Source organism: Muntiacus reevesi, chromosome 19 (genome assembly GCF_963930625.1).
Source record: "Muntiacus reevesi chromosome 19, mMunRee1.1, whole genome shotgun sequence".
In the NCBI taxonomy this organism is placed as follows: domain Eukaryota; kingdom Metazoa; phylum Chordata; class Mammalia; order Artiodactyla; family Cervidae; genus Muntiacus; species Muntiacus reevesi.
Genome location: NC_089267.1, coordinates 51,857,522 through 51,865,206, shown reverse-complemented (window position 1 = coordinate 51,865,206; position 7,685 = coordinate 51,857,522).

The window sequence follows — 7,685 nt, the reverse complement described above, 5'->3', positions numbered from 1 at the left end:
TGATAGATGGCAAATAATTGAAGCAATCCACCTGCTCTGGGGCTTGTCTGTCAATTTTGATAAGGTTGTGGCATGAGTGACACTTATTTGTTGTTGTAAATTTAGAACTGTTTTTTCGGACAAATGAAAAATCTATGTTTTATGATAAATCGCTATAGGTCCTTCAGCTCCTGAAAAGTGCAATTAAAAGTTACAGTTTTTGGTATTCATAACTGCATTGCTATTTTACCTATGATCTCATTTTAAATATGAAAATAAATTGAATTCTGCCTGTAAAATAAGTAATGACTAAGTGTATAAAATAGTCATTACAGTGTATAAAGGAATAAATTATCTATATCCCTGACATTAAAATAACCACTTTTGATATTAGATTTTAATTCTAGTCTTCTGAAAATTGTATATAAATGTGTATGGATGCCTAGAGGAGTAGGATATGGCAACCTAGGCCAATATTCTTGCCTGGAAAATTCCATGGACAGAAGAACTTGTCAGCCTACAGTATGGGGTTGCAAAGAGTCAGACATGACTGAACACGCACACATACATTCCTGCCTGTATGAATTAAAATCATTAGGTTATCTGTTACCTCAAACACAAATTTGGAATGCTATTATTCTGACGAATCAATACGACTTTAAAAGTACTACATAATAATTGAGAAATTAGCAAAAAAAAAAAGTTGAAAAGAAAGAAAATTAATGATTAATGTTTTGTGACAAAATGCTCCATATTTTCCTATTCAAGCATATTTTTGCATATATTCATAGTAGTCTAAAATTTTGGATAACTATTTATTTTCTTGAATACATGCTTACAACAAGCAGTATACATTATGTATATAAAAGAAAAGTTAATCATTTTCTTTTTCTTCATTCAATGCAGTGTTTCACAAAATAAATGAACAATATTTATTGTTACCTTTCCAAACATATTTCTATGTTTTTACAAATCAAAATAAAAAGATAGATAAAATATTCAGTTCAGTTCATTTCTGTCACTTAGTCATTGTCAATTCTTTGTGAACCCATTGACTGAAGCACACCAGCTTCCCTGTCCATCACCAACTCAGGAGTTTTTTTTATTAAATATCATATTATATCCATTATTCTATAGCTTGCAGTTTTCATTTAACAAATGTACACACCATTTTGCTCAGTGATTTTTTCATGTATAAAGTTAATAGCAGTTTCCCACATTAGTATATACATTTTAAAACTTAATTCCAAAGGAAGATGAAGTTCCACCATCTTTCTGAACACTCTTTCTTTGATTGCTAAATTTATTCAAATTTATAACTTATAAACACAGTTGCAATTAGCAACATGATTTATGTGTGTTTTAATTGGGTTTTGATTATTTATTAGGATAGGTTTCTAGAACTGAAATTAATTGTTATTTTAATATAAAACTAAAATATCTATCTTGATTCATATTTTCTCTTGCTTACCAGGAAGAAAAATTGTCCTCCAACAGTTTCAAATAGAATAATATATTCATCTTGATAGAGATTATTTTGCTATTTTTATGTTTGTGTACAATCCTTGGGGCACATTTGATTTTGTCTAAAAATATCATAATGCATGGGGTCCATAAGACTTTTGGTCCACATCAAAAGAACCTTGGTATTTTGTTCTGGACAAAACCTTTTGGTACTGGTTTGAAAGCACTCATTTCCATCAAGTTGTCTTCCGTTAATTTCTCTGGCATGGTGTTTATTACCTCTGGGATTTCTCCACTATCTATGTCTTGAAACACGTCAGCCCTCACATTTAAAAATTTTTATTTTACATTGGAGTAGAGACGATTATCAATGCTGTGTTAGTTCCAGGTGTCCAGCAAAGTGACTCAGTTATACACGTGCATGCGTCTATGCTTTTTCAAGTTATTTTCCCATTTTTGATTCTTACAGACTATTGAGTACAGTTCCCTGTGCTATGCAGTAGATCCTTGTGGCTTATCTGTTTTAAATATAGCAGTAATTTCATGTCAACCCCAACTCCAAATCTATCTCTTTCCTTTTGCTGTAGTCAAAACCGCATGATTTTCTTGATTGGATCTGCTGTACCTGCTGTGAACTGATGCACATCTGGACAGTTTTCTCCAGCAGGAACTTACTATTTCAGGTTTGATGGTTTTCGTGGCTTATTCTGAAGCATCAGTGCTATATTCAGTGTTGTAATCCTTCTCAATTTCTATGATGCCCTATTGGAGCTCTCTTCTATACCATTGACAAATCTTTCCATAGAGTTACTGTGTGAAATGGGCCTTAAATTTCCTGTGACCCCCTTGTTCTAGAGGCTAAATTAGAGACATTGTGTTTAAGGGCAGGTAGACCACTCTTCAGTCCTTTTGATGTTGAACTCATTGGGCTCTGGGTGGGCCAGGAACATTGTCCAATATCAAAGATCTTTTAAAAGTCCCTTACTGGAAAGGTGCTTCAGGGACAAAGCATCAGTGGAACCAATTGAGGAAAACTTTTCTCAATGTCCAAGGCTTCTTGTTGCACAAGCGGAAGACAGTCAACTGGTGTTTATCTTTTCTATTCAAGGCTTGGAGGTTAACAGCTTTATAGAGAAGAACAATCTTTATCATAAACCTCACTACATTTGCACAAAACAGTAGAGTTAGTCTATTCTTTTGTGCTTTAAATCCTGGCACTTGCTTCTCTCCTTTACTTGTTAGTATGACTTTTTTTTTACCCAGAATAAGACACTTTCATCTGTATTAAATAACAATTCAGGCAGATAGCCTTTCTTCGCAATGATTTTCTTAAAGGCATCTGGGAACTTGGCTTCCTCTTCATCAGCAGAAGCTGCTTCTCCTGTTATCTTGACATTTTTAAAGACAAATCACTTTCTAAAATTATTGAACCATCCTTTACTGACATTAAATTCTCCAGCTTTAGATTCTTCACTCTCCTTGTTTTAAGTTGTCATATAATGGCTTCAATTTTCATTGGAATCACATGAAAAGTCTATGGGTGGTAGGATTTTCTTATAGCAATTCTACACACATAAAGGACAAAAATCTTGTAATTGTGTTTTCCATATGAGATAAAAAGATATTTTGCCAAAAGAGCAAGGTTCTAGCTTCTGCGGGCAGCAATGATTTCATGAATTTTCTTTTCTTTTTCTTTCTCACTCTCTTTTTTTAAAAAAGTGGTATTTAGATTCGTTTATCATAAAATGGCAGACAACCACCGCTGCAGACCTCAATCTAAAGTACTTATCAAGCAATTCAAGTTTTCTAGCAATATTCTGACTTTTCTCTGCTTCTTAGGAGCATTCTCAGCATCTCTAGTGGCATGTTGTAGGGGTCCTATGATGTTAATTTAGGGTTTAAAGTATTAAAGTAAACATGACGGTAATTAGCACCACTAAATGTTTGAAGCAGATACTCCCAACACTTGAACACACTGCAATAGAAACAGAAGATGGATGCAAAATTATTACAGAAGTACAATATATACTATAGCTAATTTTATGCACTTATAACTTGCCTCCTTTTTTAAGTTTCTCTCGACTGAAAATGTTTCCATATATGGTCAGCAAGTGTTTGTGTGCATAGCTTTAATAAATGTTAACTTTGTGTAATAGATGTATGTACATTTTATGGTAGCAAGTGATAAAATAGACTAGTATCTATGTATATTTAATATATTTATGATATCCCTGACTTTTTCTTATTTTTTAAGTATTTCTAGGTTATGCAGTTCATCTGAAAATTGGCACAGATCTCCAAATATTTTTCCAATATATTTATTAAATAAAATCTCCATTTAAGTGGATGTTAACTCGTGTTAGTCAAGGATTGACTATATACTTTAAAATCACTTCTATAATCAACTAGAAAACAGTAACCAGTAAAACAATTAATATAATAAATAAAGGGCATTAGGGAAATTCATTGATGTTTTGATATTTAAATACGTATGCTTCTTTATGAGCAGAATTTAATTACAATTAAATATTTAAATATAAATCAGTCAAAATCTGAAAGAATTAAAAGTAATTAATTTTATGATTTTTTTTGCAGAAAAGTGTATTTTCTTAAGCAAGATATACAAATAGTAAAGGGAAGTAGTGATATGTGCAACTACAGAAATGTTAAAAATTTAGATATAATGAAAAATTTCACTAAAAATAATAAAAGTATTAAAATGAGTTATTGGAAAGGTTATGGGAAAAGCATATTCATCGCTATGAGAGTACAAATTATTATAACTAGTTTGGAGTAGAATATGATAGTGTCTAGTACAAATTGCAAGGCATATACTCTAAGACCTAATTAAGATTTCTACTAATTCCAAGAATTCCACTTTAAATATCTGTTTTATAAAACCACCCACATGTGTACCTGTAGAGTTATAGAACATTAGACTAGCATTTTGTATAAACAAATGATAGGAATATGTATGATGAAAAGCATGAATCATGAGATAGTAAAGAAATTTTGTTTTCATCTCTCAGTGCTCCTTTATCTTTATTCAATGAAGTTAGTTATTTTACTTTGAATATTTTACAGGATTTATAATTATTTCCTGAATATTCTGAGTCATAAAATATGATCTTAATTTAAAAAATAAACAGCAAAAATAGAAAGCTCAGTCTTATAAAATGATAATTAAAAAAACAAAGAACCCTGGTTGCATTAATTTCCAAATCTGAATTCTACTCTGTGGTGAGTGAGGAGTCTCTACCCTGAGGACAAAAATCTTCTCAGATTATTGCTTCTTTCCTCTCCTCTATATTAACATTTTGTTAGAAAATGGCAACCTGCTCAGGTACTTTTGCCTGAAAAATTCCAAGGACAGAGGAGCCTGGTGGGCTACAGTCCACTGGGATGCAAAGAGTAGGACAGGACTGAGCAAATGAGCACACACACAGCACTTTATCCTGCTGACTTAGAAGGTGTTAAAAGCAGGCCCCTCTCCTGGAGTGATATTGCGTTTATCAGACCAGTTCTCCAACTCTTGTGTTCTTCCTGTGGATCATGCTCTTTTTCTCTCTGCCTCCAACAAGTAATCTGTTGGCCTCCCCAGTTTCAGCCTGCTGAAGTCCATTTTCTTTGCCAGGTGCATCATGGAAAGGAAAGTGCATGACACCCTCCTTGCACTCTCAGCCTCCAACTGGTCTATGGAAAACACTAATATATTCATCCTTTATCCCAGATAAAATTTAGTTCAAGCAGATCTCACTGAGGCAGAAAGATCTACTTTGACTTATCAGTTAGTAGCTAGCGAGCCCATCTCTAGACATGTAGATGGCCTAGAGTTGTCAAGCAGAAATTTGACATCTGTCCGTTGTATCCTAGAGGAAATGCATCTGAACCTTCCCACATGGGCCCTTTGAATCCCTGTCATTTGACTAGAGGTGATCATCAGACACATCCTATGAACTCAAAGAAAATCAATAGCTATCTCAAGCAATCCTCCTCTATGACTTACCCCCTATTAATCTCCAAATGATGTGTTTATTCTTAGTATGGGGTTATAACATATAAGAGCAGTTAGAAATAAATGTAGTGTATTCTTCCATTACGTGTGTGTAAGAAGTAAATTAAATTGCTTAATTTAAAACAATTGATAAAGATAGGTGCCAAAACCTAATTGTTTATGAAAATAATACCTTAAAATATTTTTGCAATGATATAATTTATAATTAAAATAAAAATAACAATAAATCTTCTCTACGGATAGATATAACTATATGAATTTATAAAATGAATTAGAGGAAAATGCAGTGATAGCTACATTTTAGTGACTATCACAGGGAATGAAAGAAAGTAAGGTGGTAATCAAGTGTATGCATATATATTTTTCTCATTTTTCTTTAATTGTAAAGTTAAAATTTTGTTACATATGTTAAGATTTTGTTTAAAATATGTTTGCAAAATTATACTTGTCTGTATTTAATTATATTCCTGTTTTATTGTTTTCTTTAAAGATATTTTTAAGAAAAAAAACCTGTAGAGATGGCGAAGAGAAATTAAACTGAAGGATGAGCCCTGAAAACAAGGAAGAGAATAAGATCCATGCCAAAATTGAGGAAGTCATTTTTTCCTTTGTCATGAGGAGGGACAACTTCATCTTTATGTGTGTCTAACCTAGGAGAGATGGATGGAAATATTATCTGTTGTAGGTATGCAATTAAGAAGAATGCTGATTCAGTAGTACCTTTTTCTCCTCTTCATGCATTTCTTTGGCAATTCTCAGTGCAATTTATCTGTTTCAGGTCACTAGGGAAGAGCAATTTAAGTAGTAGCAGAGAATATCTCTGTGAAAAACAATGAACATACTCTGCTGGTGAACTAAAGGTAAGTGGATGACTTCCAAATACTTGATGATATTACTCATATCTGGAATTGAAGAAATGCAACAAACTAGTGAATATTTAAAGAGAAATGTAGACTCACAGATAAAGAGAACATATTAGTGGTTACCAGCGGGGGAAGGGAAGTGTGGGGTATGAGTAAGATAGGGGTAGGGGACTAAGAGACATAAATTAATTTGTATTAAATTAAAAGGATATATTGTACAACATAGGGAATATAGCCAATATTTTATAATAACTATAAGTGATGTATAACTGTTAAAAATTGTGAATCACTATGGTAAACTTATAAGTTACATAGTACTGTACATCAACTACTTTAATTTTAAAAAAGACACTCTCCCCAAAAAAGTGAATGTCTTTTAGGGAAGTTTCATTACCCAGAATGAAATTAAAATTAAAATTAAAAGGTGAAATTAAAATTCACCTTTCTTGACACTTTGGAGAAGAAACGGTAATTATCATACTCTGTGGTCAGTGTTTTGCCAGGTTAGTGGGATAAAAATCGGTTGCCACAGTCTTGATAATGTGTGAGCTCAAATACTATGCAATAACATTTGCTCATTCATTTTGTTTATCTTGCACAAAAATCTGTGTGTTCCTGTCACCAAATTTCATGCTTTGTTTTTCCCTAAATTTTATAGCAGTGTCTTAAGTTTTATCCCAAAATCTGAGGAACCTTTTCCTTGTTCATTTCAGACAGTCAGAGAAACTTGTATGGAGAAATGTTTATATGCAAGCACTTTAATGTAACTTATTTACTACTCGTCATACATTAACACACTGTTTCATACAATTTTTACTTGCAATCTCATTGTATCCACATTATACTTGTTTGTTTTTTACTATTTCTTAGTGTACTTTGAAAATTTAATCTCTCTGTGGATTTAAGAAATCAATATTCCCAGTCCATTTAAATTAGCTTATTCTTTATTTATTCTTAAAGATCTCAAGTTTTATATATTTCTTAGGCATGTGGATGATTACATGAGAACTTTTTTAGTGTTATAAAAACCCTGATGGATTTCCTTTTCCATAAGCATTTTGAAGGCAATAAAATTTGAATTAGATATTGAATGTGAGGAGCTGACTTCATTAGTAGACCTTAGATAATCAACCTGTCTACTTTTATTTCCTCTGATCATAAAGTTAAAAAACATATGAATAAACTCAAAGAAATGTGGTAAATATTGATAGAACAGTGTTCAAAAGAATGTGAGATTTTTGTGTGTGTGTGTGTGTAAGCAGAAAATATTCTTATTCCTGAAAGGAGATGTAATTTATCAAACATAATTTGAATATTTCTTGATGGGACATATAAGGGAAATTATAATATTTGCTTTGTTATGA